Source organism: Dasypus novemcinctus, chromosome 21, assembly GCF_030445035.2.
Source record: "Dasypus novemcinctus isolate mDasNov1 chromosome 21, mDasNov1.1.hap2, whole genome shotgun sequence".
Classification (NCBI taxonomy): domain Eukaryota; kingdom Metazoa; phylum Chordata; class Mammalia; order Cingulata; family Dasypodidae; genus Dasypus; species Dasypus novemcinctus.
The window spans coordinates 66,530,715-66,558,470 of NC_080693.1; the positions used below are offsets into that span (position 1 = coordinate 66,530,715).

The 27,756-nt window shown below is 36.8% G+C and overlaps 1 protein-coding gene and 1 pseudogene across 1 annotated transcript in view; one reads left to right on the forward strand and one right to left on the reverse strand.

Moving 5' to 3' along the window:
* EFCAB13 (EF-hand calcium binding domain 13) overlaps positions 1-27,756 on the forward strand; it is a 316,951-nt gene that overhangs the window by 161,911 nt on the left and 127,284 nt on the right. The window lies entirely within an intron of this gene.
* LOC139437226 (thiamine pyrophosphokinase 1 pseudogene) lies at positions 4,970-5,702 on the reverse strand (annotated as a pseudogene).

The window sequence follows — 27,756 nt, forward strand, 5'->3', positions numbered from 1 at the left end:
TGGTAGACAAGAGCTCATTTGATTGAGCCACAGCTGCTTCCCCAGATTTTATTTAGGACTTCTTTAATTTCTTTCAATGAAGTTCTGTAATTTTCACTGTATAATTCTTCCACTACTTTTGTTAAATTTACTCCTAAATATTTTACTTTTTGATGCTTTTGTAATTGGAAGTGTTTCCTTAATTTAATTTTCAGATTGTTCCTTACTAATTATATAAATACAATTGATTTCTCAATTGTATTTATATAAATTGATCTTGTATTCCTACATTCTCATTGAATTTGTATCCTGCAATCTCATTGAACTTGTTTATTAGCTCTAATAGTTTTTGTGGATTCCTTTAGGATTTTTTTAATATGTGAGATTATGTCATCTGTGACTAGAGATAGTTTTTCTTTTTCCTTTCTAATTGGAATGTCTTTTATTTCTTTTTCTTGACTAATTGCCATGGCCAGAACCTTCAGCACAATGTTGAAATGAAATGTGAAAGCAGATATCTTTGTCTTGTTCCTAATTTTGGGGGAAAGCATTCAGTGTTTCATGATTAAATATGATAATAGCTGTGGGTTTTTTATAGATGTCTTTTATCAGGTTGAGGAAGTTTACTTCTATTCCTAGTTTTTTAAAGGATTTTTAAAAATGAAAGGATGTCAGATTTTGTCAATGGCTCTTTCTGCATCTTTTGAGATGGTCGTGTGTTTTTTGTTCTTTATCCAATTGCTATGATGTATTACATTAATTGATTTTCATATGTTGAACCAACCATGCATTCCTGGGATAAATTCCATTTGATTATGGTTTGTAATCTTTTTATACATTGTTGGATATGATTTGATAGTTTGTTGTAGATTTTTGCATCCATATTCAAAAGGGATATTGGTCCGTATTTTGTTTTCTTGTGCTATCTTTGTCTGGTTTTGGTATCAGGGTAATATTTGCCTCATAGAATGAGGTGGGTTGTGTTCCCTCCCCTTCTATTTTTTGGCAGAATTTGTGAAGAATTGGCTGTAATTCTTGTTTAAGCATCTGGTAGCATTCACAAGTGAAACCACCTCGTCCTGAGTTTTTCTTTGTGGGAAACTTTTTGATTATTTAGTCTTTTTATTTGTTATATGTCTATTCACATTTTCTGTTTCTTCCATACTCAGTTTTAGTAGTTTTATCTTTCTAGGAATTTGTCCATTTCATTCAGGTTATCTAATTTCTTGGCACACAATTGTTCATAATATTCCTTGAAAATCCTTTTTATTACTGTAAGATAGTAGCAATGTCCTCTATTTCATATTCCTGGTTTTAGTAATTTGAGACATCTCTCTTTTTCACTTGATCAGCCAAGCTAACACCCATCAATTTTGTTGATCTTTTTGATGGACTAACTTTTGACTTCATTTTGTCTATTGAATTTCTATCTCTATTTCATTATTTTATGCTCTAATTCTTGTTATTTTCTTCCTTCTGCTTGCATTGGGTTTAGTTTATCCTTTTTTTAGTTTCTTTGGTGAAAAATTAGGTTATTGATTTGAGATATTTCTTCCTTTTTAAAATATTGGTGTTTATAGGTATAATTGTCCCTTAAGCACTGGCTTAGCTGTATTCTATAAGTTTAGCATGTTTTTGTTTTCATTTATCTTAAAGTAGTCTCTAATTTACTTTATGATTCTACTTTTTATAGTATTTTTTCTTTTTTTATTTGAGAAGTTGTGAGATAACAAAACAATCATGCATACCATACCAGATTCCCGTTCATTGCCCCATCACCAATACCTTACATTGTTGAGACACATTGGTTACAAATGATGAAAGAACATTGTCATAAAATTACTGCTATCCATAGTCTATAGCTTATATTTGGTGTATTTTCCCTACAAACCATCCTATTATTAATGCCATGTATTAGTATTGTATATTTGCTGTAATTCATGAGAGAACATTTTCATATTTGTGTTGTTAACCACAGTCCATCATTTACCATGGGGTTTGCTATGTTATACATTCCCCTACCTTATACATTCCATCCAAAGTATATTCTCAGTGACTCTCAGTTTCATCACAGAGTTGCACTGTCATCACCTCAGCTATTTTAGGGTGTTTTCATTACTCCAAAAGGAAAAACCCCATACCCCCTTGTACCTCTCCATTATTGACCCTTAGCATTGATATTATAGTACCTTCTTTACCATTGCTGTAAAAATATTACAATAGTACTGTTAACTATAGCCTATATGTTACGTTAGTTATATTTTCCCATGTATCTCCATATCCTTAACACCTTGTAATAGAGGACCATTCTTGTATTTGTACTAATAACCACAATTGTCATCCACCACCAAAAGTCAGTATGTTATACAGTCCCTAGATTATCCTCTATCTTTCTTTCAATTGAAATTAACTTCCCTAGACTACCTCTTTCAGCCACAATCACATTTATAAATCAGCAGTGTTGATTATATTCACTATGTGTTACCATCAACTCTATTCATTTCCCCACATTTACAATCCCCCTTACATTCTGCATGCATTCGGCATCAGCTCCCCCTTTTCAACCCACATTATATTCCCTAATAATCTGTACTCTTTAACTTCATGAGTTTGCTCATTGTATTTAGCTCATATTAATGAGACCATACAATATTTGTCCTTTTCTGTCTGGCTTATTTCACTCAATATAATGCATATACATTTTTATATACATCCCGATTTCATTTCTTCTTACTGCTAAATAGTATTCCATTGTATGTATAGACCACATTTTATTTATTCATTCATCAGATGATGGACATTTGGACTGGTTCCATATTTTAGCAATTATGAATAATGCTGCTATGAACATGGGTGTGCAAATGTCTATTTGCATCCTTGATTTCAGTTCTTCTGAATATATTTCTAGTAGAGGAATTGCTGGGTCATATGACAGTTTTATATTTAGCTTCCTGAAGAAACATCAAACTGTCCTCCACAGAGGATGCACCATTTTACATTCCCATCAACAGTGCAGGAGTGTTCCCATTTCTCTGCATCCTTTCCAGCACTTGTAGTTTTCTGTCTTTTTAATAATGGCCATTCTGTATGGCATGAAATGATATCTCATTGTAATTTTTTTGATAACTAAAATATATATATATTTTTAAAGATTTATTTATTTAACTCCCCCACTCCCCCGGTTGTCTGTTCTCTGTGTCTGTTTGCTGCGCCTTGTTTCTTTGTCTGCTTCTGTTGTAGTCAGCGGCATGGGAAGTGTGGGCGGCGCCATTCCTGGGCAGGCTGCATTTTCTTTCGCGCTGGGCGGCTCTCTTTACGGGCGCATTCCTTGCGCGTGGTGGGGCTCCCCTACGCGGGGGACACCCCTGCGTGGCAGGGCACTCCTTGCGTGCATCAGCACTGCGCATGGGCCAGCTCCACACGGGTCAAGGAGGCCCGGGGTTTGAACTGCGCACCTCCCATGTGGTAGAAGGACGCCCTAACCACTGGGCCAAGTCCGTTTCCCTAAAATATTTTTATTTAACATCCAGATTTCAGTATCACATGTATTTGCATAAAAATAATTTTTTTTCTAATAAGAAACTCTTGAGAATTGCATGCTAGTTCTACTGATCCTCTTTTCATTTTCTATTTCTAATCTAAACCTCACACTGTCCTTTCATAATCCAAGTTGTTAGTGCCAAGAAGAAAAAAACAGCTGCTGGTCTTTTACAGCAACATAGGGATTATGTATACATAAAACATGTTGGGCAAGTCATGCTTAAATAATTGTATGACAACATTTGGTTTATTAAATATATAGTAAAGGGTAAAGTCTAATGAAGAGGGTCCCATTATAAAAGAAACTTGCTTATATCAACAGACCAGGTTGTTTAACCTGGCTGTGTCTGTAATCATATGTATTATATGCCTTACAGCTGCGAAGTACCAGTATTTACAATTTGAGTGTGGGAAGGACCCTCAGATACACCTTCCATTTTACAAATGAGGAATGGGGTTCACTGAACCCTATCTAGTTTTAACATCCCAAACAAGAAGGAATTTTTTTTTCAGTAAAAGATGATATAAATTATATAGAGAAATGTAATATTAAAAGACATTCAGAAGTAACCCTTGTTGTTAAAAGCATGGATGGGCTGCAGCGGCAAGTGATGTGCTAGACTCCAAGAGGAGCTTTATCAGCTCCAAAATTAAAAACAATTTTTTTAGGATAAGAGAATGACAGCACAAAAATAATCAGTACTGAATTTTAAAATGAAATGTTTTACATTAGTTTCCAACTAAAAGCAACAGAGCTTATTTACTTTTCTAACAAATAATGATTTTTGCCTTTCACTGTAAAGTTCAGATCTGTCATTTATAATGTTACCTGGATTATCTAAACAGTAATATCTTTAAAACAAGTGGGCTTCTGGGAGAAGTGTAGATTTTGGTAAACCCAGGTAAACTCTTATTGAGCAGTAAATCATTGGCAATGAGGTAAGGTAGAGGCATACCTGTGGATGCCAGTTGATAGGTTAGTTTTTTAAAAAAGATTTTTATTTATTTATTTACACACACACACCCTCCCCGCCCCTTATTGTTTGTGCTTGCTATCTGCTCTCTGTGTCTGTTCTATTGTGTGCTCGTCTTCTTTTTAGGGGGCACTGGAAATCAAACCTGGGACCTCCTGTGTGGGAAGGAGGCACCTAATCAGTCGAGCCACCTCTGCTCCTGATAGGTTAGTTTTTTTTTCAGGTCTGTAATCTAACTGCTTTATTTTATTTTATTTTTCATTATTTTTTTAAAGATACATAAAACCCAAAATGTTACATTAAAAAATATAAGAGGTTCCCATATACCCCACTCCCCACACCCCTCACTCTTCCCACATTGACAACTTCTTTCATTAGTGTGGTACATTCATTGCATTTGATGAGTACATTTTGGAGCATTGCTACAGAGCATGAATTAGGGTTTATATTGTAGTTTACACTCTCTCCCAGTCCATTCAGCGGGTTATGGCAGGATTGATGGCCATGTTCCAGAGGAGTGGCTGATTAGTTTCCACAATCACTAACCCAGATCCAACATCAGTATTAAAAAAACTGACCACTATTCCAGAACCAAGCACATGATTTGTGAGGTTCCATTTTAGGCCTGTTGTGGTAACATGATTGCAGTTACTGTCTAGCAGGAACAAGGCCATACCAGTCACCTTCCATACCAGTGTTTACATGCAAATTTTGCTTTCCTGGTTGGAGCAGGTAATTGAGAGGTTCCTCTTGAACTATTATAATTGACAAAGGAGTGATAATAGTTGCATGAAACATGGTGCACACAGAATCCATAATCTGGTCCAAACGCCCACCGAGTCCTCCATGTGTCGCAATCAGATCAACTTTTTTTTTCCTATCTTCTTTTGGAGCTCTAGAGGCACTTGGTAAAGTCAGTGTGGTTTTGATCAGGAGTTGAAATCCGCTCATGTACCTTACCAGTGTAGTAAACTCTGACTTCAGGCCTAATGGAATAAAATTCTCCATTAATATATTCCGACAAAAAATTTTCCCGCTCTTCTTCGGTGATATATAAGCAGTTGGCATCTTCAGCATCACAGGCTTTTAAAATAGCTTTGCTCCACAGATGATGAAATCATTTGTCCAAAAGCTGATTCAGCATCAAAATGCAATACTTCAAATTCTCATTGGAAAGCGTGGTTCCAATGGGGTAAACACATACTTCATTTTGGATTATTGGCCTTTTGGGGGAAAGTGTGCTCAGGGGCAGATCACAGAGAGTGAAGCAGGGCTCAGTATTTGTGTTAGGACTGAGCTCTTGCCAGGAGACGAGATGCATGGGAGCCAAATGAGATTCTAGAAGCACATGAGGGGATGAGATCATGGTGTTTTCCTCTGAGGGACCACTTCTTTCAGCCTCTCCCTGGCAGCTCTGTCCTGAGAATGGGGAACTGAGAGTTTACTTCCCTCTCCCTGCTGCTCACAGCCACATCCTGAGGCCACTAGCCACCTGGGCGCAGGGCTGCAATGGCACTTATACCTCATTATAGTTTTGATCTGCATTTCCCTAATAGCTAGTGATGTTAAGCATCTTTTCATGTGTTTTTTGGCTATTTGTGTTTCTTCTTCAAGTCTTTTGCCCATTTTTAAATAGGTTGCCTTTTTTCATTGAGTTGTATAATCTCTTTATATAAATGGAGATCAAACACTTTATAGCAAGTATTTTTTATTAGAGAAGTTGTAGGTATACAGAAAAATTATACAGAGGTACAGAGTTCTGATATCCCTCCCTCACACACTCAGTTTTCCTTATTAACAGTTTGCATTAGTATGGTACTTTTGTTACAAATGATGAAACAATATAATTATACTATAAACCATAGCCCATGCTTTATAATAGGACTCACATAAGATTGTGTTCCACATTTCTATGCTTTTTAAAATTTTTTATTCTGGTAACATATATACAACCTAAAATTTCCTCTTTGAACCACATTCATATATACAATTCAGTATGTTGATTACATTTACAATGTTGTGCAATCATTACCACCATCCATTACTAAAACTTTTCCATTGCCCTAAACAGAAACTCTGTACCAATGAAACATTAATTCCCCATTTCTTATGCCCACCCTGTCCTCTGGTAACCTGTGTTCTAGTTTCTGACTCTATGAATTTGCTTACTCTAATCATTTCATATCAATGAATACTTTTCCATTTCTGTACTGCTTATTTCAGTCAACATGATGTTTTCAAGGTTCATTTATATTGTTGAATGTATGAGATTGTCATTCCCTTTTACAGATGAATAATATTCCATTGTATGTTGTTTTGGTTTCCTAGCTGCCAAAACAAATGTCATGCATGAGTTGGCTTAAACAATTGGAATTTATTGGCTCACAGTTTTGAGGCTGGGGGAGGTCCAAAATCAAGGTGTCAACAGGATGATGTTTTCTTCCAGAAGAAAGAATCTTGGGCTGGCTGCCAGTGATTCTTTGTCCTTGGCTTTTCTGTCACATGGCAATGCATGTGGCAGCCTCTCCTGGCTTCTCTTTTCTCATCTGGATTCTGTTGATTTTCACCTTCTGTCAGCTCCCCTGTGGCTTTATCTCTCTGTGTCTGAACTTCATCCTGCTAAGAAAGGACTTCGGTAATAGGATTAAGGCATATCTTCATTTAATTTGGTCATACCTTAACTGAAGTAACCTCTTCAAAAGGTCCTATTTACAGTGGGTTAGCATGCACAGAAATGGATAAAGTTAAGAACATGTTTTTCTGGGGTACATAGTTCTAAGCTACCACATATGTGTATATCACATTCATCCATCTGTTGATGGACACTTGGGTTGCTTCTACATTTTTGTAATGTCCTAATAAGAAAAGATCTCTAAGCAAAAAATAAAAAATAACAATGTTGCTATGAATATTGGTGTGCAAATATCAGTTCAAGTCCCCGCTTTCAATTTTTTTGGGGTATACAACTAGAAGTGGGGATTGCTGGGTCGTATGGTATTTCTTTCTGAGGGAATGCCTAAGTGTTTTCCATAGTAACAGCGTTTAACGTGCCCACCAACAATGAATGAGTGTTCCTATTTATCTACATCATCCTCTTCAACTCTTGTTTTTTTTTTTTTTTTACTTTTAATAGGAGCCATTCTTGTAGGTGTGAAATGATATCCCATTGTGAGTTTTTTGTTTTGTTTTGCTTTACAATGCAAATTTATTGTCTCATAGTTCTGGAGCCTGAAAGTCCAAAATCTGTAGGGAAGAATTCTTCCTTGCTTCTTCCTAGCTCCTGGAGGTTTGCCAACTATCTTTGAGCTCCAGTCTCTGTCTCAGTCATCACATGGTATTCTCTGCTTTGTCTGTTTGTGTCCAACTTTCCTCCTTCTTACCTTTGAGAAGTTGTAGGTTTACAGAAAAATCATGGATAAAATATAGAGTTCACATAAACCCCTTATGATTAACATTATGTGTTAGTGTGGTACATTTGTTGAAATTCAAGAAAAACATTTTATAAAATGTTTATAAAACATTTTATAAATATATAATTTATAATAAAAATTTTATAATTTATAATTAATTCTATTAATTATAGTCCATCATTTACAATAGGACTCAATGTTTGTGTTTTATACACCTATGTCTGTTTAAACATTTTTTATTTTAGTAATATATGTACAACCTAAAATTCCCCCTTTTAATCACATTCAAATATATAATTCTGTGCTGTTATGTTCACAATGTTGTGCTACCATCACAACCATTCATTACTAAACTTTTGTGATCCTATCAGTTAGAAACTCTGTACAATTGAAGCATTATTTTTCCAATCCCTACCCCTGGTCATCTATATTCTAGATTCTGACTCTATAAATTTTCTTATTCTAATAATTTCATATCAGTAAGGTCATACAATATATGTTCTTTTGTGTCTGACTTATTTCACTCAACATAATGTCTTCAAGGTTCATCTATGTTGTCTTATGCATGGGAACTTCATTACTTTTTATGGCTGAATAATATACCATTTTATCTATTAACTACATATTACTCATCCACATGAAAGTTGCTCCCACATTTTGGCAATTGTGAATAATGCTGATATGAACATTGGTCTACAAATATTTGTTCGAGTCCCTGCTTTTAAATCTTTGAGTATATACCTAGAAGTGGGACTGTTGGGTCCTGTGGTAATTCTAAACTTAACTTTCTGAGGAACTGCCAAACTGTCTTCCACAGTGACTGAACCATTTTACATGCCCACCAAAAATGACTGAGTGTTTCTATTTCTCTGCATCCTCTCCAACTTTTGTAATTTTCTGTTTTTTTTTGACAGTAGTCCTTCTAGTGCTTATATAATTGTACCTCACTGTGATTTTTATTTTATTTTTTAGTTTTTCTCTTGAAAAACAGAATTTTATTTAGAAACTGTTTAGTAGGAAAAAACCCAGTCAAGAAAGACCAAGTGGAAAATGAGTTCCCAATAAAGTGGAATTTTAGAGGAACAAAAGTCTAAAAGTCTACAAAAGAGAAATAGCACCACTGCCGTTTGAACAGTGACTAGTTACTTGCAGTATTATTATTATTTTTTTTGGCATTGTTAATCACTGAATCTGGGTTTTCCTCTGAATTCCACACAGAGCATGCACTACACACCACCACTCAGCAACAGCCATTCTTCCGCAGGACCATACACAACAATTTTGTCATGAAATACCTGCTTTCTTCACATTTTCTTCACATTTTAGGACAAGCTACCACCAGAAACAAATCAATACCAATATATCAGGGGCTGAACAATCTCAGTGAGTGACAAACATTTTGCAAAATTCTGTGAAACATAGGAACTGAATAGGCTGTGGACAAAAGCAAATGAGGGAAAGTTATGGAATGAACTATTTTAATATTAATAATTAAATCAGTCATAGTACTGTATTTTCTGCAAAGAAAATTCAGATTTAGTAATATGCTAAAGAATTTATCTCTAAAGAGATTAGTGCACTGGCAAAATATTCTGATAACAGTGGAGAGCTGTGAACAGCAGTTACCTAAAACACCTCCAGTCTTGCTGATCCAAGTTAGCGATGGCATTCACTGATTACTCCCTTTGCCAGAACTCCAGGAAGAACTTGTAGCATGATCATCTGCCTGGTGTATTTCCACTCTAAGCAACACACTTTAAGGAGCCAAAGAGGACTCTCCAGTGGTCTAGGGGAGCAGAAAAGATAAATGTGTTAAATGTCTCCCAGCACCATTTCTTGAAGAGACTGTTTTGTCCTGGTAACATAGTTTTTGTAGATTTGTCTAAAACCAGTTCGCTGTAGAGGTAAGGGTTTATTTATGGACTCTCAATTCTGTTCCATTGATTGATGTATCTATCTTTAGCCAATACATGGCTAAATACATGCCTACTGTAGCTTTGTAATATGTTTCAAGGTCAGGCAGTGACATTCCTTCCACATCCCCCTTGCCTTTTTTTAGAATGCTTTTGGCTATTCGGGTGCACTTTTCTATTGTTGGCAGCACATCTAAACCTAGTAAAAGGCACGGTTATAGAGCCTTCTTAAAAAACACAAATGGAGGAATTGTTGGCCAAAATGGCCTGCAGCACTAAGCAGCTCCTTTCCTGTGGCCGATTCCCGCCCACGCCAACCTGAAGTCTGCCTCTTCCCTTAGCAACAGAAAGCTACCAGCCAATCTAAAATGTGCTGTCCCATTCCTAAATCCATTCATAAGATGCCGCCCAAACCCAGCCTATCTGCCATTGCCACCTCTCTCCCCACCCCCACCATAACCCATATAAGTCGATGTACTCTCTCAATAAACCGGACTTGTGCAACGAGCCTACGTCTCCAGAGCGGTTACTGTGTGTTTTGTGCTCTGCCGTCCTTACCTCATGAGGCCACCGTCCCGCATCTTCCTGCTGCCACACAGGTGAGGCTGGAGAGAGTAGCGGAGACCAGCGGCGACGCCGACACTTTTCCTTCCAAATGAATTTGACAATTGCCTTTTCTATTTCTGTAAAGTAGGCTGTTGGAATTTTAATTGATATTGCATTGAATCTATAAATCAGTTTGGGTAGGATTGACATCTTCACCATATTTAGTCTTCCAATCCATGAACACGGAATGTGTTTCCATTAGTTTAGGCCTTCATTGACTTCTTTTAGCATTGTTTTGTAGTTTTCTGCATATAAGTTCTGTACTACTTAGGTTAAGTTGATTCCTAGTATTTGAGTCTTTTTGTTGCTATAGTAAATGGAAATTTCCCCTGATTTCGTCCTCAGATTGTTCAATGCTAGTGCTCAGAAACATTACTGATTTTTGTATGTTGATCTTGTATCCTGCCACTTTGCTGAACTCCTTTATTAGCTCAAGTAGCTTTGTTGTAGACACTTCAGAATTTTCTAAATATAAGATCATATGATCTGAGGACAGTGAGAGTTTTACTTCCTTTTTTGCTATTTGGATGGCTTTATTAGTTTTTTGTTTTTTTCCTTTTTCCTTGTCTAATTGCTCTAGCTAGAACTTCAAGTACAATGTTGAATAAATATGGTGACAATGGGCATCCTTGTCTTGTTCCCAATCTTAGAGGGAAAGCTTTCAATCTCTTCCCATTGAGTACAATGTTGGCTGTTGGCTTTTCATATATGGCCTTTATCATATTGAGGAATTTTTCTTCTATTCCTATCTTTTGAAGTGTTTTTCAATCAAGAAAGGATGCTGGATTTTGTTGAGTGTCTTTTCTGCATCAATCGAGATGATCATGTGTTTTTTTCCCTTCAATTTATTAATATGTATTATATCAATTGATTTTCTTACGTTGAACCACCCTTGTATGCTTGGAATAAATCTCACTTGATTGTGGTATATAAGTCTTTTAATATGCCCTTGGATTCCATTTGCAAGTATTTTGTTGAGAAGTTTTGCATCTATGTTCATTAGAGAGCTTGGTCTGTAATTATCTTTTCTTGTAGTGTCTTTATCTGGCTTTGGTTTTAGGTGATGTTGGCTTTATAAAAAAGTATTGGATAATTTTCCCTCCTCTTCAATTTTTTTGGAAGAGTTTAAACAGGATTGGTGTTAGTTCTTCTTGAAATGGTTAGTAGAATTCACCTGTGAAGCCATTTGTTCCTGGTCTTTTCTTTGCTGGAGATTTTTGATGACTGATTCAGTCTCTTTAAATGTGATTTGTTTGTCAAGTTCTTGTATTTCTTGTAGTGTCACTATAGGTTGTTTGTTTCTTTCTAAGAATTTGTCCATTTCATCTAGGTTGTCTAGATTGTTGGTATACAGTTTCTCATAATATCTTCTTATGATTATTTTTATTTCTGTGGGGTCAGCCATAACTTCCCCTTTTCATTTCTGATTGTGTTTATTTGCATCTTCTCTCTTTTTTTTCTTTGTTAGTCTAGCTAAGGGCTTGTCAATTTTATTGATCTTCTCAAAGGATCAGCTTTTGTTTTGGTTGATTTTCTCTATTTTTATTTTATTTTATTTTTTGTTCTCAATTTCATTTATTTCTGCTCTAATCTTTATTATTTCTTTCCTTTGGCTTGCATTGGTATTGGGATTGGTTTACTTTATTTTCTCTAGTTTCTCAGTTGTTTGGTTATATCTTTGATTTTAGCTCTTTCTACTTTTTAAATATAAGCATTTAGAGCTATAAATTTTCCTCTCAGCACTGTCTTCACTGTATCCCATAAGTTTTGCTAAGTTGTAATCTTGTTTTCATTCGTCTCAATATATTTACTAATTTATTCATTAATAATTTCATTCGTCTCAATATATTTACTGATTATTTAGGAGTGTGTTTTTCAGCCTCCACACATTTGTGATTTTACCTCTTTCCCATCTATTATTGATTTCAAGTTTAATTCCATTATGATCTGTGAAGGTGCTTTGTATAATTTCAAACTTTTTATACGTATTGAGACCTACCTTTTGACCTAACATGTGGTCTCTTCTGGAGAGAGAGCCACGAGCACTTGAGAAAAATGTATAACCTGCTGAGTTGGATGCAATGTTCTGTGTATGTCTATTAGGTCTAGTTCATTTATCAAAATGTTTAAGTTCTCAGTTTCCTTGTTAATCTTCTGTCTAGTTGTTCTAATTCTGTGAGTGGTATATTGAAGTCTCCAACTATAATATTATTGAAGAGATGTCTTTCTCCCTACAGTTTTGTCAGAGTTTGCCTCATGTATTTTTGGGCACCCTGGTTAGGTGCATAGGCATTCATGGCTGTTTTTCCTTCCTGGTGGATTGTCCCTTTATATATATAATGAACTTCTGTATCCCATATAACTTTTGTTTGCATTTGAAGTCTTTTTTATCTGATATTAGTATAGCTACCCCTGTTCTTTTTGGTTACTTTTTGCTTGGAGTATCTTTTTCCAACCTTTTACCTTCAGATGTTTTGAAAACCTGATTCTAAGGTGAGTTTCATGTAGGCAGCATATGGATGGCTGATGTTTTTTTCCTAATCCATTCTATCAGCCTATATCTTTTGGTGAGTTTAATTCATTCACATTCAGTGATATTACTATAAATGCATTATTTACTTCCACCATTTTATTCTTTGCTTTCTTATGTCATTACTTATTTTCATATTTTTTTTACTCCTTTGTCTATCCTTTCTGCTATTCTTTCTTCTATGCTCTCATCTAAGCTCTTCTCTCCTGTCTTTTTCTTTCAGGCTATAAGGCTCCCTTTGATATTTCCTGCAAAAGATGGTTTCTTTTTTATGAACTTTCTTAGTTTCTGATCATTTGTGAATATTTGAACCCACTTTCATAATAGAAGGACAATTTTGCTGGATAAAGAATTCTTGGTTCGCAGTTTTTCTCTTTCAATATCCTAATAGTATCATACCACTGTCTTCTCACCTCCATGGTTTCTGATGAGAAATCTGCACTAAGTCTTACAGGGTGTCCCTTGTATGTAATGGTTTTCTTCTCCCTTGCTGCTCTTGGAATTTTCTCTTTATCTTTGAGGTTTGACATTCCGAGTATTATGTGCCTTGGAGTAGGTCTTTTTGCATTTATTCTAAATGGATTATGGTGCACTTCTTGGACATGTAAGTTGATTTCTTTAATGGGATTTGGAAATTTTCCGTGATTATTTCCTCAAATACTCTTTTCGCACCTTTTCCCTTCTCTCTTCTTTCTGGAACTCCCATGAATTGTATGTTGTTGCATTTCATTTTATCATTCAACTCCTTGAGCCCCTGCTCATTTTGTCCCATTCTTTTCTCTCTTCAATTTCAGATGTTCTGTCTTCTGTACCACTTATTCTTTCTTCTATCATTTCAAGTTTGCTGTTACATGCCTCTAAGGTGGTGGTGTTTTCTTGTTTGTTCGTTTGTTTTTTGTTTTCTTTTAGGTACTGGGGATTAAACCCACAACCTCATACATGGGCAGGAGGAACTCAACCACTGAGGTACATTTGCTCCAATGAGAGTTGTTTTTTTCATCTGTTTGCTTGTCTGTTTTGTTTTTAGGAGGTACTAGGGATCAAACTTGGGACTTTGTACTTGGGGAGCATGTGCTCAACCACTTGAGCTACATCTGCTCCCCTCTAATGTGTTTTTGATCTCACCTATCATGTCTTTCATTCCTATGAGCTCTGTTACTTCTCTCTTCAGGTTTTCAGATTCTTCTTTGTGCTTGCTCAGTGTCTTCTTGATATTCCTTTTCTATTTAGCCATATTGTCTTTCAACTCATTAATTATATTTTGGAAATTTGTGTGCATCTCAGTGAAAAGTTGTCCAAATCCTCTTTCTCTTCTGAGGTCTCATATATTCCTTTTCTTGGGCCATTTCTTCCATTTTCTTCATATATGACTTGCAATTTTTTCCTAATGTCTAGGCATCTCATTAGGATGGTGAATTTTCTTAGTTGTTCAATTTCTCTCTCTATCATAGAAATTTAGTGAGAGGAGGCTGTGTGTTACTGCTGTTCTTTGATTCTTGGTTTAACCTGATCTGGGTCTTTACGATTATCCCTGTTAGTTGCTCATATCTGTGCCCTAGACTGAGTAATGGGTTGCAGACCCCCTTCCAAGAACCTTGGGGAGGGAGGCTGTAAAGTCTGAGAAATATCTCCCTTATTTACTTTTAATTTCCTCTCATGCACTTCCTTGGTCCACCAGCAGATGACGCTCTTTGACGACCCTCTCAGTTCAAAGTCTGGTCAGAGTATGCTCGCTGCAACATTGACTAGATTAATGTAATGGAGGATCCTGCCTGGAGGCTAAGAGCTTCATAATTCAAACTTTCTCAGAGGCAATTCTCCAAACTTTGCTGGTAGCCCCCTCCCTTTTCCTGGGTAGAGAGTAATTCTTCTCCCCTCTGCATCTTCAACAACCAGTTCTGGTCAGTATAGAGAGATTCAGAGGGTTGGATCTCTTTAGTCCCTTGCTGGCTGCCAAAGCAAACAATGGTGCACATCCCTGCCCCCCCACCTGGAAGGACTTATGGGACACAGCAGAGCAAATATGTGGGTCAACAGCTGAGTCAGCCTTAGGCGTTCCTCCTCTCTCAAAAAAGTCCATTTATAATACAACTAAAAAAATCAAATGACTATCTCAATAAATTTAACAAAGGATGTAAAGACCTGAACAGAGAAAAAACTGCAAAATATTTTAACAAAATATTGTTAAAATTAATAAAACTACAATATTTTTAAAAATATTGTTAAAATTAATAAAATTTTCAAAAAGACCTGAATAAATGGAGTGCCGGCCCATGCAGGGAATGTCATCCCATACAGGAGTGCCACCCTGCATGGGAATGCTGTCCCGCACAAGAAAGCCACCCCATACAGGAGTGCCAGCCGACGCAGAGAGCTGGTGCAGTAAGATGATGCAACAAGAGACACAGAGCAGAGAAAATAAGAAGATGTAGCAGAACAGGGAGCAGAGGTGGCACAAGAGAGTAATTGCCTCTCTCCCACTCTGGAAGGTCCCAGGATTGGTTCCCAGAGCACTCCACATGGGCCAGCTCGCTGTGTGAGCCAGCTTGCCCTCACCAGGAGGCCCTGGGCATCGAACCCTGGACCTCCTATATGGAGATGGGAGCCCAATTGGTTGAGCCACATCCGTTTTCCTCCATTAGCTTTTGTTTATCTGGAAATATCTTAACCTTCCCTCATTTTTGAAAAATAGTCTCACTGGATATAAAATTCTTGGTTAGCAATTGTTTTGTCTCAGCATTTTAAGTATTTCAATTCACTGCCTCATAGCCTCTATGATTACTAAAGATAAATTGGCAACTTAAACTAATTGGAGTTCCCTTGTGCATAATATGTTGCTTTTCTCTTGTGACTTTCAGGACTTTCTTTGTCCTTGGCATTTGACAACTTGACTACTATATATCTGCATGTGGTTTTCTCTGAGTTTATCCTATTTTGGGGTTTATGGGCTTCTTGATTGTATATATTCATGTCTTTTATTAAATTTGGAAATTTTCTGCAATTATTTCTTTGCATACTCCTTCTGTGCATTTTCTCCCTTTTTGCCTGGGACACCCTTAATGCATATATACCCTTAAGGGTATACCACAGATCTCTTAGACTCTATTTACTTTTCATTTTTTTTCCTTTCTGCTCCTCAGTCTGAATCATTTCAACTGTCTTGCCCATAGATTCACTGGTTTTTTTTTCTGCCAGCTCCAATCTGTTTTCCTAGATAACTTCTAGGAAAATTTTCATTTCAGTTATTGTGGTCTTCCACTCCAGTATTCCTTTTGTTCCTTTGTAAAATTTCTCTTTTTATTGAAATTTTCATATTCTTCATTAATCATTTTCCTGGCACCCTTTAGTTACACGTTTTCCTTTGTCTTCTTGTTCATTTTGAAGATCATTTTTAAAAGTTTTTGTCTGGTATGCCCAAAGTTTGGTTTTCTTTGTTTATAGTTTCTGGATTTTTATTATTTTTCTTTGGATGGACCATCATTTCCTGTTTCTCTGTTCTGTAATCTTGTTGCACACTATTCATTTTAATATTTTGAAGTATTGACTCTGGGGTTTAGTGCCTGTGTTATTGTTCCTTAAGTTTGTATCCACCTAGTGATATGACAGACATTATCTAGAGTTCCAGGGGCATCAAATACAAATACACCTACACAAAAAACGCTTCTCTGAGTTTGAAAATTGAATCACAGTTGGCTGGTGCTATCCTTCAGACTTTAGCCTTTCTTTTTTTTCTTTTTTTTCAAATATATTTTTAATTTATTTTAAAAATATACATAGGTTACATAAAATGTTACATAAAAAAAATATAGGGGATTCCCATATGCCCCACTCCCGACATCTCCCACCTTTCCCACATTAACAACTTCTTTCATTGGTGTAGTATACTCACTGCAATTGATGAGCGCATTTTGAAGCATTGCCACACAATAAAGATTATAGTTTACATTGTAGTTTACATTGTAGTCCCACTCCATTCTGTAGGTTATGGTAGGATATATAATGTCCTGTATCTGTCTTTGCAATGTCATTCAGGACAATTCCAAGTCCCCAAAATGCCCCCATATTACACCTCTTTTTCCCTCTCCCTGCCTTCAACAACTCCTGATGTAAATGTTAAGTGCAGGGTCCTCTCCTCTTCTAAGCCTTGCCTTTTCCTGGGTTTGTGCTTGTTAGTGGCTTTAGGAATTCCCTCTTTACAATAGTTTGAATGTTGCCTTCTACTCCCTATTAAATAGAGTTTCTCTCCCTCCCTGGTATTCTATTGTATGTCTTAAAGCAGGTAATCCTTTTTTCCAGGCCACTTTGACTTAATTGTTTCTTTCTTTCTTTTTTTTTAACTTTCTCCCCTCCCCTGCCCCCTCCCTTGCCCTGCTGTTTTTGCTGTGCCCATTTGCTATGTGATCTTCTGCATCTATTTCTCCTTTTATCTTCTTTTCTCATCTTTCTCCTCTAGGACTCACTGGGATTCAATCCTGGGGACCTCTGATGTGGAGAGAGGTTCCCTGTCAATCATGCCACCTCAGTTCCTGGTCTCTGCTGTGCTTTACCTTGATTTTCCCCTTCATCTCTTTTGTTGCATCATCATCTTGGTGTGTGACTCACTTCCGGGGGCACTTGGTTCACCATGTGCGCGCACTGACTCACCTTACCATGTGGGTACTCAACTCACCACATGGGCACTCATGCAGGCACTCAGCTCACCATGCAGGCACCAGCTCACCGCACAGACTCTCACATGCCATGGCTCACCACATGGGCACTTGACTCACTGCAAGGGGACCCACATGGGCACTTGGCTTGCCACGCAGTCACCTGGCTCACCATGTGGGAACTTTGCTCACTGCCTGGGCACTCAGCTCACCACGTGGGCACTTGGCTTGCCACACCAGCACTGGCTCACCACGCAGGCACACTTTCTCTTCTTTTTCACCAGCAGGTCCCAGGGATCGAATCTGGGTCCTCCCATATGGTAGGCGAAGGCATTATCACTTGAGCCACATCCACTTCCCCTTAATTATTATACTTTTTAGCTGTCTGTGAACGGCTTCTGCCTACAGGAAAGTTCTAGGAGAGCTAGTCAGAGACAAATTTCCCCTTTCAGTTTTTCATGCTGCCACCTGATAGATTGGCCCTGACATATAGGCACCCCAGTATCAACATTGGAGTTACTCTTCTTCCTCTGGAACAGGACAAGGGAACTACAATGGGAATACAGGCTGGCTCCACACTGTGCTAGGGAGGAGGTGGTGGAGGGGCCAGGAAGAGTTCTGGGAGCTTCTTCTACCTTTTTAAAAAGCTGTGTCTTCTTGATTTGTCATTTGCCAATTACTGCACCCTTATATGTTTCCAGAGTTTTGTGGAATATGGCTCTGCCAGTTTTTGCTAATTGTTCAAAGATTCTGTGGGGGAAAGGCATCCTAGAGTGTCTTATACTGCCATCTTGGTTGACTAGAAAGGATTCTTTAATATAGTGGTTATTTAGGGATATGTTGTTTTATTTTCAATAATTTGTGATTTTAATACATTTCCTTCTCTTAATGATTTCCAATTCAGTTTACAGGTGGTCAGAAAGAAACTTTTGTATGATTTCAATCTTTTTACTTTATTTAGGCTTGTTTTATGACTATATGGTCCATCCTGCACAATGTTCCTTGTTTACTTGAGAAGAATATGTATTCTGCTGTAGTTGGGTAGGGTATTTAGTAGATCTGTTAGGTATAGTAGGGTTATAGTGTTGTTTACGTCTTCTATTTTCTTGTTGATCTTCTGTCTAGTTGTTGTATTTATTTTTAAACGTGGGAATGGAGGTACATAAGATTTGATTTACTCTTGCCTAGGAGACTACATACTCTAAAGGAGAGGCAGTCTTATTAAAGCAGCATGTGATGGTTTGAAGTATATGGACCCCAGAAATGTATGTTCTTGAAGTTAATCCATTCCTGTAGGTGTGGACCCATTGCAAGTAGGATATTTTGGCAAGTAGGATCTTAGCTTAAGATATGAGGTGGTCCACCTCATTCAGGGTGGGTCTCTTACTGCAGTCCTTTATAAATGGAGGACTGAAAAGGCACAGATGAAGAAAAAAAATCTCAGAGACAAAAGGAAAGGTCCTGGAGGCTGAAATCAGCAGAGCATAGAGGCACGGACAGAGAGCCCTGAGAGGCAAGGCCCATGGAACAGCTTAAAGCTGAAGAGAGGCCTGGAGGAGAGGGGAGAGATGAGAGGACCAGTATTGTGCCCTGCCATGTTCTTGATCATCCACAGCTGAGCTCTGAGAAAAAGCATCTTTACATAATGCCACCATGTGCCTGATTTGCTGCAACTTTGTGAGACAGCATCTCCTGATGCTTTGATTTGGACACTTTCCAGCCTCAGAACTGTTAGCATTTAATCTAATACATTCCCATTATAAAAACCAACACATTTCTGGTATATTGCTTCTAGTAGCTTTTAGCAAACTTAAGATTTAGGGGTTCACAAATCTTTTCTGTAAAGGGTCAGATAATGAATATTTCAGGTCTTGTAGGCCAAATGGTCTCTATAGAAACTATTCAACTTTTTCAGTGTGAAGCAGCTATATATAGTATATACATAAATGAATGGGAGTTGCTGTGTTCTAATACAACTTTATTTACAAAAATACGCAGTAGGTCAAATTTAGCAAAATTGTGCTGACCCTTGCATTAGATGATAGAAAAGGATTTTCTATGGTAGAAAGGAAGGCTTAGTGAGATTATGGATTTAGAGTACTACAAGTTCTCTGTATTTTACCATATATCGCTATTAAAATTCCCACTCTTTCCTGCTCAGTTTTCTTAGTTTTGTCTACAAGTGAAATGCCAGTTTCATGGCTAAGAAATCAGAGAATCATTTAGGATATTCACAGAAAGTTTCTAGGTTTCAATCTGTGCCTTGAGTGGAGAATTTAGTTATTTGATCTTGTCATTCCTTTTTCTTTAATCTTCCCAATGTTGTTAGATTTCAGCTCTTTCAAAAAAGGCCTACACACAAGCTTTGAATTCCTTACATCTTTCATTTTGTGTTATGGTATTGGTCATTCTGTTTTCTAGAATTTTCTGTTTTGTTTTATTTTGTTTTGTTTAATGGATATTTTGTTCTAAGTAACCCCAGGCAATATTCAATTAGTGTTTTCCTCACCATGTGCCAAGAAATCAGAGGTTCTCTAACATGAATATTAATGGAATTTTCACTGTCTCCATTTCCAACTACTCCAGATAACCAAATCTAGACTTCTCTTTGTTTCTGTGAATGTATGATTCCAGTACCCAACTTCTGGTATCAGTTTCTGTATGAATTATGGTTCTTGGGTGCAAAAAATTTAGTTTGGCTTTGTCTAATTCAATCAGTGGAAGAATTAAAAATTGTAACAATTAATGGTAGCTTACTGAATCAGAATGAATACTGAAGAATAGTTTTGGAAAATAGGCAAGAACCATAGAGGTTGGCAGGAAAAATAATCTGGCTAGGACTTCATCACAAATATTGTCATGACTTCACCACAGATATTGTCATTAATGGAAATTCAACAGCAAAACTGAAAGGATTATTCAGTATTAGACAGCCTTAGGATACTCTGATTCCCCACTCAAGATTCAAAGTCCTTCTAAAGTCTCTCTTTAGAACAGGAATGTATATTTTATGCCTGTCCCATGGTTGGACTTTTGAAGCAAATAACTTGTTTTCTAAGTTTCATAGGTCTCCAGTTGGAAAGAAATTTTCTCTCAGGAGGAACCATATACATAACCAATTTAGATGAGATTTTGAACTCAGAGTTGATGCCAGAGAGCTTAAGGATTTTGGAAGTTGGGATGAGGTGAATGCATTTTGCATGTAAGAAGGACATGAATTTTTGGGGGCTAGAGGGCAGACTGTCATAGATTGAATTCTGTCTCCCAAAAAGATATGTTTAAGCCCTAGTCAGGTCAAGGTGAATATGACCTTATTTGGAAATAGGGTCATTTGAGGTGGAATTAGTAAAGACGAGGCCAAACCACCTAATCCACTATGACAGTTATCCTTATAAGGAAATCTGGATACAGACATATGGGAGAATACCACATGATGACTGAGAAGAGAACATTATGAATTACTATCAAGCTCCGCCAGATGGCAGGAGAGAGGCATGGAACAGATTCTTCTGTACAAACAGCAGAGGAAGCATGGTCCTACTGATGACTTGATTTCAGACTTCCAACTTTTAGAACTCTGAGACAATAAATTTTTGCTGTTTAAGCCATCAAATTTGTGTACTTTGTTATGGCATCCCTAGGAAATTAAGACACTCCACCTATAGTTTCATGTAAAATAACTCTTATTTTATGTAACTCCTAAGTGATAGTGAATAAAGTACTCTAGTTCTGCTGTGTAAAATTTGCTTTCATTCTCTTTTTTCAGTTCTACAGCTACTTTTTAGCTATTACCCAAATTCTCCAGAATGACCTATATTGATGTCTCTGATCTTGAGACATTATTGATCAGTAATGCATTTCATGGAGCTAATGCTATACTTAATGAAGTGTTAAGTCATTTACCTGAACATGATAAGTAGTTTCAATGAATCTCTCTTATAAAGACCATCCTTGGCTGGTGGAATTGGGAGGTATATGGATGGGATACATAGGGTTGGAGAGCACCTATGGGAGCTGCAGTGAAATAACTGATGGGCACAGTGTAGCCCTCCTGGTATGTCAAGCCTGATATCTATGGTGCCAAACAAAGGGGAAATCAGAAGGAACCCTATGGAAGCCAATGGTGGTAATTGGGAGATAAGATTATTTTTGAAGGATGACTCACATTGGCAATGATAAATGAGAATGATTTCCATAGACTAGAACAGAACTTGGTTCAATTCATCAGGAAGATATAACAAATCTAAACAGTGTATACTGATTGATACATCTTCCTGATGAATTGGACCTTTTGTTATAGTGTTCATCATTATTTCTAAAATTGCTTTTAATCTTAATGTCTACTTTGATATTAATATAATGATACCAGATATCTTTTGGTTATGTTTACATAACATATCTTCTTTTTCTATCCTTTCACCTACAACTTTTCTCTGACCTCATGTTTTAGGTATGTATCTTATAAATAGTATATGGTAATGTCTCTAAAAAAACCTTTTTATTTTGAAATAATCTTGTGTTTATAGAAAAATTCAAAGATAGTACAGAGAGTTCCTATATATCTTCACCTAGCTTCCCCTAATGTTAACATCTTACGTAACCATGACACATTTATTAAAATGAAGAAATTAAATGTTGGTATGGTACTATTAACTAATATGCAGTTTATTTGAATTTTACCAGTTTTTAATTAATGTCCTTTATTATTTTAGGATTAAATTTGGAATACCATAGTGCATTTAGTTATCATGTCTTCTTAGTACCCTGCAATCCATAACAATTTCTGTCTTCCCTTGTTTTTCATGAGAAAGGCACTTTTGAAGAATACTGATTAGGTATTTAGAATCCCTCACTTTGTGTTTGTCTGATGTTTTCTCCTGATTAGCCTGGGATTATGGACTTTTGGGAAGAATACCACAAAGAAGAAATGCCCTTTTCATTGCAGCAAATCGAGGAGAACATGATAGCAGCATGATTTATTTATTTATTTATTTGTTTGTTTTTTAACTATATTTTGTAAATTTAATAATCAAAAATATAAACAATTAAAAACTAAAAAGAAAAGACAGTTGAATAAAAACACATATTTCTCAATTAAATGTACTGGCTACATATAAAATTTTTTTGAATCATATGATTTGTTCCACAATATATTTGGTGCACAGTAACGCAAACATACAGTATTTGTCCTTTTGTGTCTGGCTTGCTTTGCTCAACATATTGTCCTTCAGGTTCATCCATGTTGTCATATGCTTCACGACTTCATTTCTTCTTACACTTGCATAATATTCCATCGTGTGAATACACCACAGTTTGTTTATTCATTCATCTTTTGATGGAAACCTGGGTTGTTTTCAACTTTTGGCAATCGTGAATAATGCCACTATAAACATCAGTGTGCAGATGTCTGTTTGTGTTACTGCTCTCAGTTCTTCTACGTATATACCCAGTAGTGGTATTGCAGGGTCACGTGGCAAGTCTATATTCAACTTCTTTAGAAACTGCCAAACAGTGCTCCACAGTAGCTGTACCCTTCTGCATTCCCACCAACAGTGAATAATGTCCCTCTCTCTCCACATCCTCTCCATCACTTGCCATTCTCTTTTTAATAGTGACCATTCTCATACGTGTGAAATGATATCTCATTGTGGTTTTGATTTGCATTTCCCTGTTCAGTGATGTTGATCATTTCTTGTGTGGTTTTTTTTTTTTTTTTTTTGCCATTTATCTTTCATCTTTGGACAAATGTCTATTCAAGACTTTTGCCCATTTTAAATTGGGTTGTCTTTTTATTGTTGAGTTGTAACATCCCTTTATATATCCTGCATGTTAAGCCCTTATTGGATATGTAATTTCCAAATATTTTCTCCCATTGGGTTGGCTGTCTTTTCACCCTTTTGATAAAGTCCTATGAGGTGCAAAAGTGTTTACTTTTGAGGAAGTCCCATTTATCTATTTTTTTCTTTTGTTGCATGTGCTTTGGATGTAAGGTCCAAGAAACCACCACCTACTACAAGGTCTTGAAAATGTTTCCCTACATTTTCTTCTATGTCCTTTATGGTCCTGGCTTTTATTTGTAGGTCTTTGCTCCATTTTGAGTTGATTCTTGTATAGGGAGTGAGATAGGGGCCCTCTTTCATTCTTTTGGTTATAGATATCCAGTTGTCCCAGCACCATTTGTTGAAGAGACTGTTCTGTCCCATTAACATTAACTTGGTAGGTTTGTAAAAAACCAGTTGACTGTGTAGGTGAGGGTTTGTTTCCGGATTCTCAATTCTATTCCACTGATTGACAGGTCTATCTTTAGCCAATACCATGCTGGGGTTTTTTTTGCAAATTTTTCAATTGTCTTTTTTTTTTTTAAAGATACATAGATCACACAAAATGTTACATTAAACTATAAGAGGTTCCAATATACCCCACTCCCCACCCCGTCACTTCTCCCACATCAGCAACCTCTTTATCAGTGTGGCACATTCATTGCATTTGGTGAATACATTTTGGAGCAGTGCTACACCACATGGATTATAGTTTACATAGTAGTTTATGCTCTCCCTTAGTACATTTGGTGGGTTATGGCAGGATATATGCTGTCCTGCATCTGCCCCTGCAATATCATTCAGGGCAACTCCGAGTCCTGAAAATGCACCAGCATCACCTCTCTTCTTCCCTCTTCCTGCACTCAGCAACTACCACAGTAATGTAACTAAAAATTTAGAAAATTGTACAGTCTAAAATGTAAATCATAATGTAAACCAAAATGGAACCATGTTTGGTAGCTTTCTTACAATATCTGTACATCAGCTACAGCCAATATAACATGAACATGTAAAAAGATCATTGCTGGGGAAGGGGGAAAAGGGTTTGAGGTTGGATATATGGGAGTCCCCTATATTGTATATGTGACTTTACTGTGATCTAAAACTTTTTTGAAGACAAAATTAAAAAATAAAAAAATTTTAAAAAGGATGTAGAGACTGAGGAAGGAATGAAAGAAATTGCCTTGCCACTGTACATACAGGACAATACCTATTACAGTGATGAAAGGTAAAATGTCAAAAACAAAGTTTTATGATATTTTTCATTTTTTAATACTCCAATTTATTTTTTTACTTTATTTTAGTTTTTCTAAATTAGTATGTATTCTAATTCTAATCTTTAAACCTATCATTAGTATTTCATTTTCCTACTAATTGAATTTGGCAATATATTAGGCTTCATTTTTGAAGAAGTTTGGACCACAGAGGGGTTCAGCTATGGCAGGGGAGGAACACTGGTGTGGGGTGTTATTGATGGGAGACACATGTTTGGGAGGGATTTCTCCAGGGCATGTAATAGGGTATATAAAGATGTTCAGATATTCATTGGGTATTTTCATAGTAGTTGCAGTTACAAATGACAACTGAGGGAGTGCAAGTTCCTAGCCAGGGGAGCTCTGTCACATTCCCCAAGGAAGGATGGTACAATAATGAGCCCTTGATACTGATGACTATGCTTATGAGCTTGTGTGCTTGAAATTTCAACTACACCTAGAGCTGCAGGGTGCCTAAGAAATACCTCCTGAGAGCTTCCATGTTGCTCAAATGTGGCCATTCTCTAGGCCGAACTCAGCATGTAAATGCATTACCTTCCCCCCAGCATGGGACGTGACTTCCGGGGATGAATCTCCCTGGCACCAGGGAATTATTACCAATCACTAACTGGTGATTCACCTAGAAAAAGACCATGAATAATGTTCTCTTATGATTCTGTTTCTGAGGGCTCAGTTGTAACTTCCCCTCTCTCATTTCTGATTGTATTTATTTGTATCTTCTCTCTTTTTTTCTTTGTTAGTCTAGCTAGGAGTTTGTCAATTTTATCGATCTTCTCAAAGGACCAGCCTTTGGTTTTGTTGATTTTCTCTATTGTTTTTTGTTTTTGTTCTCAATTTAATTTATTTCTGCTCTAATATTATTTCTTTCCTTCTGCTTGCTTTGGGATTGGTTTTCTTTTCTTTTTCTAGTTGCCCTAGTTATTCAATTAAATCTTTGAAGTTAGCTCTTTCTTTTTTAATGCAGGCATTTAGGGCTATAAATTCCCCTCTCAAGACTGTGTTTGTTGTATCCCATAAGTTTTGATATGTTCTGTTCTCTTTTTCATTTGTCTTAATATACTTAATGATCTTACTTGAAATTTCTTCTTCGGTCCACTATTTAGGAGTGTATTGTTCAGCCTCCACATATTTGCAAATTTGCTTTTTTCCTGTCTATTACTACTTTCCCCTTTCATTCCATTATGATCTGAGAAGGTGCTTTGTATAATTTCAATGTTTTTATATTTATTGAGAGCTGCTTTGTAGCCTGACATGTGGTCTATCCTGGAGAAAGATCCATGGGCACTTGAGAATCATATATAACCCACTGAATTTGGATGCAGTGTTCTGTATATGTCTTTTAGGTCTAGCTTATTTATCATATTGTTCAAGTTCTCTCTTTCCTTGTTGATCTTCTGTTTAGTTGTTCTATCTGCTGATGCAAGTGGGGTGTTGAAATCTCCAGTGATTATTGTAGAGATGCCTATTTCTCCCTAGTTTTGCCAGTTTATCTCAAGTATTTTGGGGCATCCTGGTTAGATGCATAGATATTTATGACTGTTATATCTTCCTGGTGGGTTATCCCTTTTATTAATATATAATGGCCTTCTGTATCTCATAACTTTTCTGCATTTAAAGTCTGTTTTTTTCTGATATTAATATAGCAACCCCTGCTCTTTTTCAGTTACTATTCACATGGAGTATCTTTTTGCAAACTTTCACTTTAAGCAGTTTTGTATCCCTTCATCTAAGGTGAGTTTCTTGTAAGCATCACATGGATGGCTCATGTTTTTTAATCCATTCTGTCAGCCTGTATCTTTTGGTTGAGGAGTTTAATCCATTCACATGCAATATTACTTTAAGTGCACTATTTATGTCCACCATTTTATTCTTTGGTTTTCATATATCATTACTTATTTTCATATGTCTTTTTACTTCTTTGGTTATTCTTTCTGCTATTCTTTCTTCTGTGGTCTCCTCCAAGGTTCTCTCTCCTGTCTTTTTCTTTCAGGTTCTAAGGCATTCTTTAATATTTCCTGCAAAGGTGGATTCTTTTTTGTAAACTTTCTTAGTTTCTGTTTGTGAATATTTTATGCTTACCTTCATATTTGAAGGACAATTTTACTAGATAAAGAATTATCGGCTGGCAGTTTTTCTCTTTCAGTATCTTAATTATATCATACCACTGTCTTTCACCTTTGTGGTTTCTGAAGAGAAATCTGTATTAAGCCTTACTGGATGTCCTTGTATGTGATGGTTTGCTTCTCCCTTGCTGCTCTCACAATTTTCTCTTTATCTTTGACATTTGACATTATGAGTAGTACGTGTTTTAGAGAGGGTCTATTCAGATTTATTCTGATTGGGGTACAGTGTACTTCTTGGACATGTAAGTTCATTTCTGTCATGAGAGTTGGGAAATTTTCAGGTATTATTTTCTCAAATACTCCTTCTACCCCTTTTCCCTTCTCTTCTCCTTCTGGAACTCCCATGACACATATGTTGTTGCATTTCATAATGTCATTCAACTCTCAGTCCCTGCTCAACTTTTTCCATTCTTTCCTCTCTCTGTTCTTTTCTGTCTTCAACTTTAGCTGTTCTGTCTTCTGTATCATTTATTCTTTATTCTGTCATTTTGAGCCTGCCTTTAATATGTTTTTTTTTAAGATTTTATTTACTCCCCCCATTCCCCCCATTGTCTGCTCTCTGTATTCATTTGCTGTGTATTCTTCAGTGTCTGCTTGTATTGTATTCTCATTAGGCAGCTCCAGGAACCGATCCTGGGACCTTCTGGTGTAGGAGAGAGGTGATTACTCTCTTGCGCCACCTCAACTCCCTGTTCTGCTACGTCTTCTTATTTTCTCTCCTCTGTGTCTCTTGTTGTGTCGTCTTACCGTGTCAGCTCTCAGCATCAGCCAGCACTCCTGCACGGAGTGGCTTTCCCATACAGGGTGGCATTCCCATGCAGGGGTCACTCCTGTGCAGGGTGGCATTCCCACGTGAGCCAGCACTGTGTGTGGGCCAGCTCGCCCTCACCAGGAGGCCCTGGGCATCAAACCGTGGACCTCCTATATGGTAGATGGAAG